The following is a 12,538-nucleotide window of genomic DNA, read 5'->3' on the forward strand; positions in this document are numbered from 1 at the left end:
AAAGTGGCTTTCCATTATAGAACTGGAACTATCTAGAAATGCACATGATGAATTTTTTGCATCCAGGATATCTGAAATATTATGATATCTTATGTCATGGCACAATTGAACAGTCTGAAATCAAATGTTTGTATGTGAAAAACGATCATAACTATTTTTACATTTGCAAAAACCTTAATCAGTTTATCCACATAGATACAGTTGGTTCCCCAAATATTAATTATATAAAACCCTAAGGAAAAACAGTATCCAACTGCATATGCATTCCATTTCTGTAAAGAGAGATTTGGCCTTTTTAGTGTTCCTCCCCTAAGTCACATAGCTATTTGCAAAGGCCAGTTATACAATGCTGAAGACCATGGACAGATACTGTTCATATGATACCTGAATTTAGCCATCCTGATCCCTATCATAATGTCTGCATATATCTATCAAACTCTGCAAGAGGATGCATCCCTGGATGAAGTCATCAAATGCAATCTGCACCCACACTTGTCTGTCAAACTTTCAAATGAAGATGTTGTGAAACTGGTCAGAGAGTCGGTATCCTGAGAGAGAGAGCTTACTTTAACTTGCTCTTTTCAGTCACTCAGACTTGTTCCTGTCATAGGTGTTGAAGAAGTTCTGCAGTCTGTGATATACTTCCAGGTGCCACTGAACTTGCTGAAGTTCATGCCAGCCTTGCTTTCTCAGTCAAACATAGATATGACTGACCCAGCAGTCACTGGATTCAATGGAGTCCATGTGCTATCGGACAGTGCTTGCTGAAGCTTGTTGTCTGATATCTCTTGGCTCCTGTCTTTATCAGCCCTCTGGAAAATGCTCCATGAAAGGTCTGTTATGGCAGTATCCCACCTCTGGCAGGGCCGGGAGGGAAGATGGTAGGTCTAGGTGGCCGTGGACCCAGGCAAGGTGGGGCTGAGGTGCAGAGGAGAATCTTTATATATTTTATTTTATTTATTTTTTAAAAATTTATTATTTATTTATTTATTTTTAATAAACATATAATGTATTTTTATTCCCAGGGGTACAGGTCTGTGAATTGCCAGGTTTACACACTTCACAGCACTCGCCATAGCACATACCCTCCCCAATGTCCATAACCCCATCCACCTCTCCCAACCCTCTTCCCCCCAGCAACCCTCAGTTTGTTTTGTGAGATTAAGAGTCACTTATGGTTAGTCTCCCTCCCAATCCCATCTTGTTTCATTTATTCTTCTCCTACCCCCTTCACCCCGCCATGTTACATCTTCACTTCCTCATATCAGGGAGATCATATGATAGTTGTCTTTCTCCAATTGACTTATTTCGCTAAGCATGATACCCTCTAGTTCCATCCACGTTGTTGCAAATGGCAAGATTTCATTTTTGATGGCTGCATAGTATTCCATTGTGTATATATACCACATCTTCTTTATCCATTCATCTGTTGATGTATATATTTTAAATACTAACCCTATATTGGATGTGTCATATGCAAATACCTTCTCCCATTCAGTAGGTTGTCATTTTGTTTTGCTGATTGTTTCTTTGCTGTACAGAAGCTTTTTATTTTGATGTAGTTCCAATAATTTATTTTTGCTTTTTGTTTCTCTTGCCTTAGGAGATATATCTAGAAAAATGTTTCCACTGCCAATGTCAGAGAATTATTATCTGTGTCCTCTTCTGAGATACTCTATGGTTTCAGTCTCACATTTAAGTCCTTAATCCATTTTGAGTTTATTTTTTGTGTAGGACATAAGAAAGTGGTCTAGTTTCATTCTTTTGTGTGTAGCTGTCCAGTTTTCCCAACACCATTTGTTGAAGAGACTGTCTTTTATCTTTTGCACATTCTTTCTTCCTTTGTTGAATATTGACCATATAATTATGGGTTTATTTCTGGGCTCTCTATTCTGTTCCATTGACCTATGTGTCTATTTTGTGCCACTACCATACTGTTTTGATGACTACAGCTTTGAATTATATCTTGAAATCTGGGATTGTGGTAACTCCAGTTTTGTTTTTTTGAGAGTGCTTTGGCTCTTTGGGGTTTTTGAGGTTCTATACAAATCTTAGGATTATTTGTTCTAGTTCTATGAAAACTGTTGTTGGTATTTTGATAAAGATTGCATTATGTCTGTAGATTTCTTTAGGTATTATGGACATTTTAACAATATTTATTCTCCCAATTCATGAGCATGGAATATCTTTCCATATGTTTATGTCATGTTCAATTTCTTTTATTAATGTTTTACAGTTTTCAAAGTATAGATCTTTTATCTCCTAGGTTAAGTCTATTCCTTGGTATTTTTAGTGCAGTTATAACTGGGATTACTTTCTTAATTTCTCTTTCTGCTACTTCATTATCAGTGTATAGGAATGCAGTAGATTTGGGGTGGTTAGATGGCTCAGTCAATAAACGTCTGACTCTTGGTTTTGGCTCAGGTCATGATCTTGGGATCCTGAGGTTGAACCTCGTGTCTGGCTCCATGCTTAGTGTGAGTCTGCTCTAGGGGATTCTTTCCACCTCCCTCTTTCTCCCCCTTTGCTCCTTCTCTTTCTTTCTTTCTTTCTTTCTTTCTTTCTTTCTTTCTTTCTTTCTTCTCTTTCTTAACTATATGAAATCTTAAAAACAACGCAGTGGATTTCTGTATATTGATTTGGTATCCTGCAACATTACTGAATTTATTTAACAGTTCTACCAATTTTTTGGTGGAGTCTTTGGGGTTTTCTATACATAGTATCATGTCATCTGCAAATAGTGAATGGTTTTACTTCTTCCTTACCAATTAGGATAACTTTTCTTTCTTTTTTTTTTTTATGATTGCTGTGGGTAGAACTTCTAACATTATGTTGAGCAACAGGGGTGAGAGTGGACATCCTTTTCTTGTTACTTAGCTTCCTTATACTTGACCTATTCCTTCTACTTTTTCTTTTTTAAAAGCTTTTCTCTGCAACATGTGCTCTCCTTAATATCCACCACCAGGCACATATTGCATGGAGCACTGGGTGTGGTGCATAAACAATGAAATTGGAACACTGAAAAAATAAAATTAAATTAAAAAAATAAAAGCTTTTCTCATATTGCCATGTTCTCAGTTAATCCCTTCTTTCTTACTGGTGATGTTCTTATTCATAGCTAATAACAGATCTCACCAATTTTTATCAACTTTTATTTTATTAATCTTTTATTTGCTTATTGTTTCTATTGGCACTCCCTATAATTTTTATGATTATGATTATTACTAAGGTAGTTGGTTAAATTGACCATGTACTGGTTATTAACATTAAAAATTATTTGGAGAATTAGTATGAGGCATATGATTATGATGGCTCCCTCCACTGAGAGTGTTACTGGTGGAACTGTGTCCACCAGAATTTCACATGCTGAAATCCCAACCCCCAGTTCCTCAGAATATTAACTTATTTGAAAATAGGGCTATTGCAGATGTAATTTGTTAAGATGAGGTTATACTGGAATAGGATGGCCCCCTAAAACAATGTGACTGATGTCCTGATGAAAAGGGGAAATTTGGACACAGATAATGCACACAGGGGGAATCTCATGAAATGGCTGGAGTTATGTTATCACAAGCAAGGAACTCTCAGAAGCTAGGAGAGAGGTCTTTGCTAGAACTATCAGAGAGAGCAAGACCCTATCAACACCTTGATATCAGGAGTCTAGCTTCTCAAACTGTGAGATAGTAAGTTTCTATCGTTGATCTAGTTTCTGGTTCTTTGTTGTGGCAGTGTCAGGAAACTGATACAGGAGTGCTTTGCTTGTGCTTTGGGTAGGGATAAAGAAACCCATGTCTTTGGTTGGTGGGTATACCTTGTGCTTAGGAGCCAATCCTCTTTTGGTCACTTAGAATCTCTCTTGTCCTCCTAAGCAACCTAGTAAATGGAGACAGTTCCTGACTCAGCAGTCAAAAATAATAAATAGAGTTTGAAGGCAAAAGAACACATCTATGGAAAGAGCCTTCAACTCTAGATTTAGTACTGATTTTTTTTTTGATCCATATACTGTCACATTCTACTATCTGTGTTTACTATCTCAGTATATTAGTATGTGGCTCTACCCTGCACTACTCAGTCTGAGTTAAAATATGCTTTCACAAGGATGCCTGGATACATTTATAGTTTAATGAGCCAAATAGCTCAGTTTTCTAAAGATAGGTCAACTGAAAGAAGAGTTCAATACACTTTTTCCAGCCAATTAAATATTTTTGAAAATAGCTCTTTAGTTAGGCAGTTAAACCTAAATTTTTAGAGAGATAGTGGGAAGGCTTAAAAGCAGATTAATAAAGGAAATAAACTATTAATTATAATTAAAGACTTTATTGATTGAAACTTGACTATATTGTTAACTAACTTAATTTAATTCTAGATTTTATCCTGGCTTGAGCAGAAAGTTTTTCAAATTGTTTTGAATTTCCGTAGTCATCAGGCTAATTTCTGGATGGCTTTTTTCTTTCTTTCTTTCTTTCTTTCTTTCTTTCTTTCTTTATTTATTTATTTATTTATTTTTGTAAGACTTTATTTATTTTTCAGAGAGAGAGAGAGCACAAGCAAGGGGAATGGCAGGCAGAGGGAGAAGTATAATCCCAACTGAGCAAAGAGCCAGACGTGGGACTCGATCCTAGGACCCTAAGATCACAACCAAACAGAAGGCAGCTGCCTACCCGACTTTGCCACCCAGGCATCCCTAGACTGCTTTTTGCCATGTGGCATGCATCATCCATATTCAATTATAAATGTTTATTTGTATAATTCTTAATATAAGATCTTGAAGCAAAAGCAGAAATAATAATGATAGTTCATATCTATAGAATGCCTTATAGTATACAAGATACTTTATATAATAGAAGCTTTCTTAAACCACTGTCATGTATACAATCTACTAGGTGAAGAAAACTTTACATTTATTTCTGGGCACACTGAAGACCAGGGATTTGTCAGCCCCTTTTCAACAACCTGGTCACCTTGTGTCCCACAGTGAAGCAATTTTTACCAAGTTCTGTTTTTCCTCAAAACTGTTTAAGTGAGGAGAACTTGTTACTGTAATTGTGTGTATATTAGTACATTAACCAGTAACATAGGAGTGCAAAAAAGAGAATTGTATCTGTAACACCTAAATCAATACTTCAGAAGGACCAAAAAAGACAAATCACATCAAAAATCAATTTGAAATTGGTTGTGGGACAGACGTCATAAAAAAAATTGAGAGACAAATTTGGAAGAATTCTTTTTTTTTTTTTTAAGATTTTATTTATTTGACAGAGGACACAAGTAGGCAGAGAGGTAGGCAGAGAGAGAGGAGGGCAATCAGGCTCCCTGTTGAGCAGAGAGCCTGACGTGGGGCTCAATCCAAGGACCTTGGGATCATGACCCGAGGTGAAGGCAGAGGCTTTAACCCACTGAGCCACCCAGGCGCCCCAGAAGAATTCTAAACAGGTTGCTTTCCAAATGCTCTAAAATATTACTTTAACTTTAAAGATACACAGTAGAGGGGTGCCTAGATGTCTCAGTTTGCTGAGCATCTGACTCTTGATTTTGACTCAAGTCATGATCTTGGGGTTGTGGGATCAGGCTCCCTGTGTTGGGCTCTGCTCTGCTTGGGCTTCTCTCTGTCCCTCTCCCTCTCTGCTACCCCTCCTCCTGCTCCTGTGCTCTCTTTCTCTCTCTCAAATAAATAAATAAATCTTAAAAAAATATAAAGACACACACTAGAAATAGTAGACAATACGCTTTATGAAGGACTGAGGAAGGAAAGAAAACGTCAATCACACAGCCATGTTGTGGTTGGCAGAACAGTGCCCCCATCCCCAACCTCAAAGATATCCCATCCCAATTTTCAGACCCTGTGGTATGTTATGGCTGAAGGGGCCTTACAGATGTGATTAAAGATCTTGAGATAGAGATATTATCCTGGTTTATCCAGTTGGATCCAATATAATCCCAAGTGAAAGAAAGGTAGTAGAGTCACAGTGAGAGGAGGAGATGTAATGAGAGAAACAGAGGTGATTGCTGGCTTTGAAGATGGGAGGGAACCATGAGCCAAGGAATGTTGGGGAAGTCTAGAAGCTAGAGAAGGCCAGGAACAGATTCTTCCCGGGAGCCTCCATGGGAGGCTGCTGTGAAGCTCTGCAGCCCTACAGACCCCTTGAGCCCAGTGAGGTCCATTTTGGATTCTGACCTCCAGAATTATAGAATAATAATTTTGTATCATTTTAAGCTAATGTGCATTCACTTTTTTTTTTTTTTTTGGAGTTTGTTTATTTACATATGGAGAATAAGAATACATTTCATGCTTAAAATTAAAATTATTGTGATTATTATGGTATGTATGTATCATTTTTTAAAACCAATTTTCAATTTACCTAACTTTTGATTAATTGACCAGCCACAGGCTCCAATATGTTTGGAAGAGAGGACCATTATTCTATGTAGACTCTCCTTTTATCTACAGGAGATTTGTGACGTCCATGTCACAGTTGCATTCAAAGTTCTTGTTTTGTCTCTGTCTCTGGTTTTATGATTGAGGTGGAGAAAGTCAATTTATTTCCTTCTTATTTTCATTTATGAAAACTGGGGGCTTGGACTTTTACACTCTAACAGTGTATGATTTAAAAATTTTCATCAAATAATCTCACTTATCTTCTCTCACCTGTTTAATTTGTAGCTGAAACCCTTGGGTTTATCTGTGCTTTAGCTCTGATTTAACTTGAAATTAAAGTCCGTGTGCTTCACAGCTGCTGGCTGTCCTTAACCAGGGACTGACGATTGAAATGTTTGAAGAACACTGGAGTCAAGAGACCAGGATTTCAGATCTGATTGACACTAACTAGCTGGGTGTCCTTTGACAAATCTTTTAATCTCTCTGGGCCTTAGTTTTCTCATTTATAAATTATGAAGTTGGAGTCAATAATTTTTAAGGTCCTTTTTAGCTTTACAATTCTATGACTCCATAATTTTAATTCCAGGAAAATTCAGCTCTAAGGAATGCTGAATTTCTCTTCAAGGTAGGACGAAAGATATTGTGGGTTAGAGGATATTCATGCATGTTTCTGTATATTCATTCCTATGAATATCTTTTCCAAGAAGTTGAAAATATCTACATAAGTCCTATCGTACACCTAATTTCTCCCCTTATCATACAAACCTTAACCTATACTTAAACACAAATGCTTTTTGTTGGGATGACCTTGTCTCAGCCATGGATCTAGCCCATTCTACAAGAAATAGCCATTTGCAACTCTGTTATGGACATTGACCTGAGTACTAGAAAAGCTCCAGCATCTCACACAGGAGGAATCAGATTTGAAGACTGATCAATTATAAATCACCTCATAAGTGCTATGGCGGGGTAGAACAAAATGCAGAATATGGGTCAGGGAAGGAGTGGTTCACCTCACCTTGTCTGTAGTCGTGACAAAGGCTTTTGAACCTTTTTGAGCAAAGGCTATTAGATCCATGAGATGCATCCTGAACCTTCTAAAAAGCAAGTTTTGGGGTACGGGTGTTACTTCAGGCACAGAAAATGCCCTGTTCCAAATGCAGGGGTGTGAAAGGCATGGCATATTTGAAGCAAGGTGAAATTTTCATCATGTCTAAATATAGACCAAGTGTGATGAACGACAGGGCAAGTTCAGGGAAGATAAGACAGAAAAAGTGCAAGCCATTTACACCAACCTAGAGGCAACAAGGAATTATTAGTGTCTTCATGGTGAAATGACATAATCAGATGTTATTTTTAAAGGGTTAATTCCAGCATGTATTGGGAATGTGTAGAACGAATGTGAAAGGTTTTGTAGAAGGAAAGGAGAGAGGAAGCTTCAACAGCTAGTGAGCGCGAGTGAACTAGAACAATGGTGTCCAGCAGCCATTTCAGAAAAAGAATCCATTGGCTTTTACAAATGGGTATTCTTTCCCAAAGTACTGCCCTCTACCCCAGCAGGGGCTTGCAAGTCACAGACCACTTCTTGGTTTCTTCTCCAGAGTGTTCATGGAGGATATTTTATAATTCAGAGGTCCTGACCATCAACACAACACAAAAATGTCATATTTGAAAAACACATGTAAACAGAATTTACAAGGATCAATGGATTATAAAGCGGTTTCTTATCCCCTCTCAAGGCTATGAATACATTGTGAAATCTAGGGCAGTTAAATACTGTATTTAAATTCGGATGTGATATTTACATATGTTACTTATTCTTTTTATAAAGATCTGCCCTAGTGAAATTTAATCAGCCTTTGCAAGTTTATATACTGTGTCTGTTGGAAGAATAGTTTAAATTAAGTTGTTTTAACCTGACTAAATTATCCAACCAACCTTACCAGCAGAAGGATGTATTAGAACCAGGTTTCACTACAAGTGACAGAAAATTCAAGTAACAATGTCTAAAAAAGACAGAATTTTGTCTCATGGATAAATAAATATGATATGTAGCACAGAGCTGGGAGTATCAGAAACAGGTTCTTTCTATCTTATTGCTCTGCCATCCTTAGTCCATGATGTCCACTACATGATTCAAGATGGCTGCCAGAGCTCCAAACATCATTTTTCCCTTTGCCAGTAAGAAAGAGGAAAGAATGTAGACAGTTGTACCTATTTAAGGACTTTTCAGATTTCATGCATGATACTCCTGCTTATATACAATCAGGCAGAATATATTTACATGGCAGCAAGCTAGCTGAAAAATATAATCATTATCCCAGATAACATTATTTTGACTAATAACTGGAGAGTGCATAACTAAGGAAAATGAGTCTATAACTAAGGAAGACGAGTCTATAAATAAGGATGAAGTACATATTTGTGTTAAATTCAACTTGCATTGCAAATAATCTGCTCATCCTTACCCCAGAAGAAATGTGTAAAAACCAAAATTGTGTAATGTGAAAGGGAAGCTAGGAGAAAGAAAAATCTCATTGACATCAGCGTTCACATTCTGTAAGTAATGTCTATTTATTGAAGGTGTATATGGGCTAGAACTTAGTGTTTTAAAGGTGGAAGAGACATAATTCTTGCCCTTGTAGAGCACACAAACATATTATATCAGATTTCAGTCCCAGAATGACAACAGAATAACCCCTCCCACTATGAAGAAATGTTGGAGCCTCTAGTCAATAGGAGAACAGTAACATTTCTGTATGGTTCATACCAAGCCATGTCCTCAAGAAAAGAAGACAAACCTTTGAGGAAACTATAGAAAAGTCAAGCCTGGAAGCTAAAACCTGAAAACAGGACTAATGCTAATACAGGGCCATGCCTTCTAGGAAACCTAAATAAAAGTATGTTGGTCATGAATGATGAGGGTTCAGCACTAGATACATAAGGAAGTTACTCAAGGGGCTGAAGGGGAGCCTGCTATTATTTTTTTGAAAAAGAGAAGAGAGGAGGATTAAATAAGAAATGCAGAAATACATCTTGTTTCCTGTATTCTTGAAGAGTCCTGTCTAATTGGGCTTTATTTTAATAACCTAAGAGGTTATTTGTTGTCAAGAATCTCCTAGTAAATATTATAGCGTATTGCTAGGAGAGCAAAAGCTCCCCAGCCATATCGGCCTTCATTTAAAAACAAAATTAATTTGACTTTCCCATTCATGATTAAATTTACTGAAAGGGAGGCCTTCCCATTTTGCAATGTAATGGGGGAGTCGATTTTTTTTTTTTTTCCACCATGTCAGATTTACATCATCAGTGAAGAAGAAAGAAGATACAATCGCGGATGCTACTCATTGGGCAGTTTTAGCCATTTTTTTTTGTAGTGAAGTTATTTTTTCCTCCCTCTAGATCAGATTAATCTGTTTTACAAACTTTTATTCACTCTCACCTTCCCCCCTTCACTCCTCCCTTCGCCAATGTCCCTTTACCTGTGGCACTTTACACTGGAGGAGAGCTGCTAATGGTTGACAACAAAAGGACTGCTAATCGCACCAATTAAGAGGTGTGAATGTCACCCGTTACCTACCAGCTTTGTTACTGAATATGCTAATTACTAATTGTACAGGTGCAGACTTTTAAGTTTACAAGGTTAACACAGATGCACAGCTTTGTTTTGGCTGTTTGTTTAAATATTGAAAAATCATGGGTAAAGGGCCGGTCTATGTTGAAGAATGAACAGATGTCATTGCTGTACTTTCTCAGACAGAAAATCTTTAGACTGACTTAAAGCAATAAAAGTGACCTTCCTAAGAACTGATTCTCTGTGGTCAATCTATCAAAGAGCAGGTGTTTTTGGTTCCCTTGGTCTCTTGGAAGAGCAGGGGACTTGCCTTCAAGCCGTAGGGCCATGGAACTCCACTGGAAGGTCAGTTGAAAACATTGTACTGGAAACATGTAGAGTTCATTAAGAGGAAATCCTGTACAAGGGCTCTTGGTAAGCCCAAAGTTGCTATATATGAATCTTTCTGAAAGCTTTACTCATTCAATGAGTCAGTGTTATAGATATGTCTTACAGACTTCTTTAAAAAAAGTTTTAACTAATAAAACACCTGGATGAAGAAATCTGTTTCAGAATCAAATACCCTCAATGTGATAGGAACCAAGAGATCACACTGACTAGCCTCTAATTAAGAAAAATACCAGAAATTCAATTTATGGGAAGGACAACTGAGGTCTAAATGTTACATGACTGCCTAGGTTCATTAAATCAAGACTAACTTCAGTTTGCAAAGTGAGATAGATTTTTGGGAAGACTTAACCTTCAATTGTTCTCTAGCAGAATGAGTAATTCCTGAGGAGCTGGTAATTTTTAGCTTGTCCTCAAGCCTACTGAAATATCTTTGCTCTTTCCATGCATCTGTAAGAGCAACTGTTGTTTTCAGTCATTCAACGGGAAAGTGTGCGGTAAGGGCCTCTTCTATTTTTGTGGTAGACTCCACAACAAATAAAGAACGTCTCTCTGGCTCCTTGGAACCCAAACTGCAAGGTTTTGAGAACTGCTGTGCAATGGCAAAACTAGTTGCTTGATTTGGGACCAGTGCCCAGACCACATTTAAGGGAGTTGACCGAGGTCCTGGGTGACCAATGATCCCTTTGCTCTTGGTCATGATGTGCCTCTCTAGTTAACTACCTTATCACGTGGGGTACAATAGAGGTAAGAGTAGCAGAATGCCTAGGATATGGGCTGCCCTTCTCTGTGAACACAAAGGATAAATCTAACCTCTTATCCACGATTCAACAAGCAAATACACTCTAAATTTTTAGCACGTGCCTGGTTCATTGTAAATGCTCAAAAATGGTAGTCATTATTCTTAGCATCTGGGGACATATGCATCTTATATTTAATAACCATAAATAACTAGCATTTGCATTGGACTTTAACCTTTTCTTTTCATGGAGCTAGGACTCTTTCCTTCCCTTCATTTTGCATTTAAAATTCATTTTTAGATTCTGGTTGTTTTGCAAAGACATGAAATGTTTAGTATTGAAAACTGTAAAAATATATGTCTTATAATAAAAAAAATCTATAATCCTACCTCTCAGAGAAAACTATTATTAACATTTGGGTATGTAACTTTAAGCACTATATTCTATACATGCATAAACCTTTAAAAATTTAAAGTGGGAATTGATTATGCAAGTTGGTTTAGAAACTACATTTTCATTTGTATTTAAAACAGTTTTCTTTAAAAATATGTATTTATTTTCATTGCAGTCTTTGCTAGCTGAATTATATTCCTTTGGGTAGATTTTCCATAATTTGACAAATTTTCTGTTTTTGCATATATTAGTTGTTTCTAATTTTTCATAACTCTAAGATGCTATAATGAGTAGTATCCTTGTGGCTAAGCAGGATTTGGGGGTTAATATACACATATTAGTATATTTTGTTGCATAACAAATGATCTCAAACTTAGTTTAAAACAACACACTTTCATGATAGCAATTACTGTGGGTCAAGAGTCTGGATGCCACTTAACTGAACCAACATTAAGGCACCAATCAAGGTGTCAAGCACCAATGGGGATTGTGATCTCACTTGAGGCCATACTGGGAGGCATCCATATGCAAACAAACTCTGGTTGTTAGAAGAATCCATCTCCTTGCAGCAGATGGACCCAAAACCCTTATTTGTTATAGGATAGAGGGTACGGTGCCTTCACCTCCTAGAGGTAGCTGAAAGTTCACTGCCAGGTGGCCTCCTAACAGAGGCTGCTCCAACATGGTAGTTTGCTACTTCAAGCCAACAAGAGAAACATCCACTAGCAAGACAAGTGTTAAAATCTTATGTAACATAGTCATGTAATCATGTGTATCTTTTTTCCCCCCCTTTCTGTATTCATTCTATTGGCTGGCATAAGTTACACGTCCCATGATACTGCAGGGGAGAGCATGACATAAGGACATGAACACCCAGAAGCAGAGTCATGGGGGCCATTCTAACACTCTGTCCACAATAATACATGTTTAAAAGTTTTGATGAATATAACCAAACTGCAAATGTATCTATTAGCATAGAATTAGTGTGACCTTTTCCCTATAACATTGACTAATTTGAAAAAATAAATTACCATTTTTATTTAATATATTTGTTTATAATTGAAAATA

At 37.2% G+C, this 12,538-nt stretch overlaps 1 long non-coding RNA gene and 1 pseudogene across 4 annotated transcripts in view; one reads left to right on the forward strand and one right to left on the reverse strand.

Annotated features, from left to right (window-relative positions):
- LOC309858860 overlaps positions 1–12,538 on the forward strand; it is a 348,226-nt gene that overhangs the window by 307,128 nt on the left and 28,560 nt on the right. The gene's annotated exons all lie outside the window — the stretch shown is intronic.
- Positions 340–7,463, reverse strand: LOC309858713 (programmed cell death protein 6 pseudogene; annotated as a pseudogene). The gene is made up of 2 exons: positions 7,395–7,463; positions 340–812 (listed from the first exon to the last, which is right to left on the reverse strand). The product of its transcript is annotated as a programmed cell death protein 6 pseudogene (transcript).

This window comes from Mustela nivalis (genome assembly GCF_964662115.1).
Source record: "Mustela nivalis genome assembly, chromosome: 2".
Classification (NCBI taxonomy): domain Eukaryota; kingdom Metazoa; phylum Chordata; class Mammalia; order Carnivora; family Mustelidae; genus Mustela; species Mustela nivalis.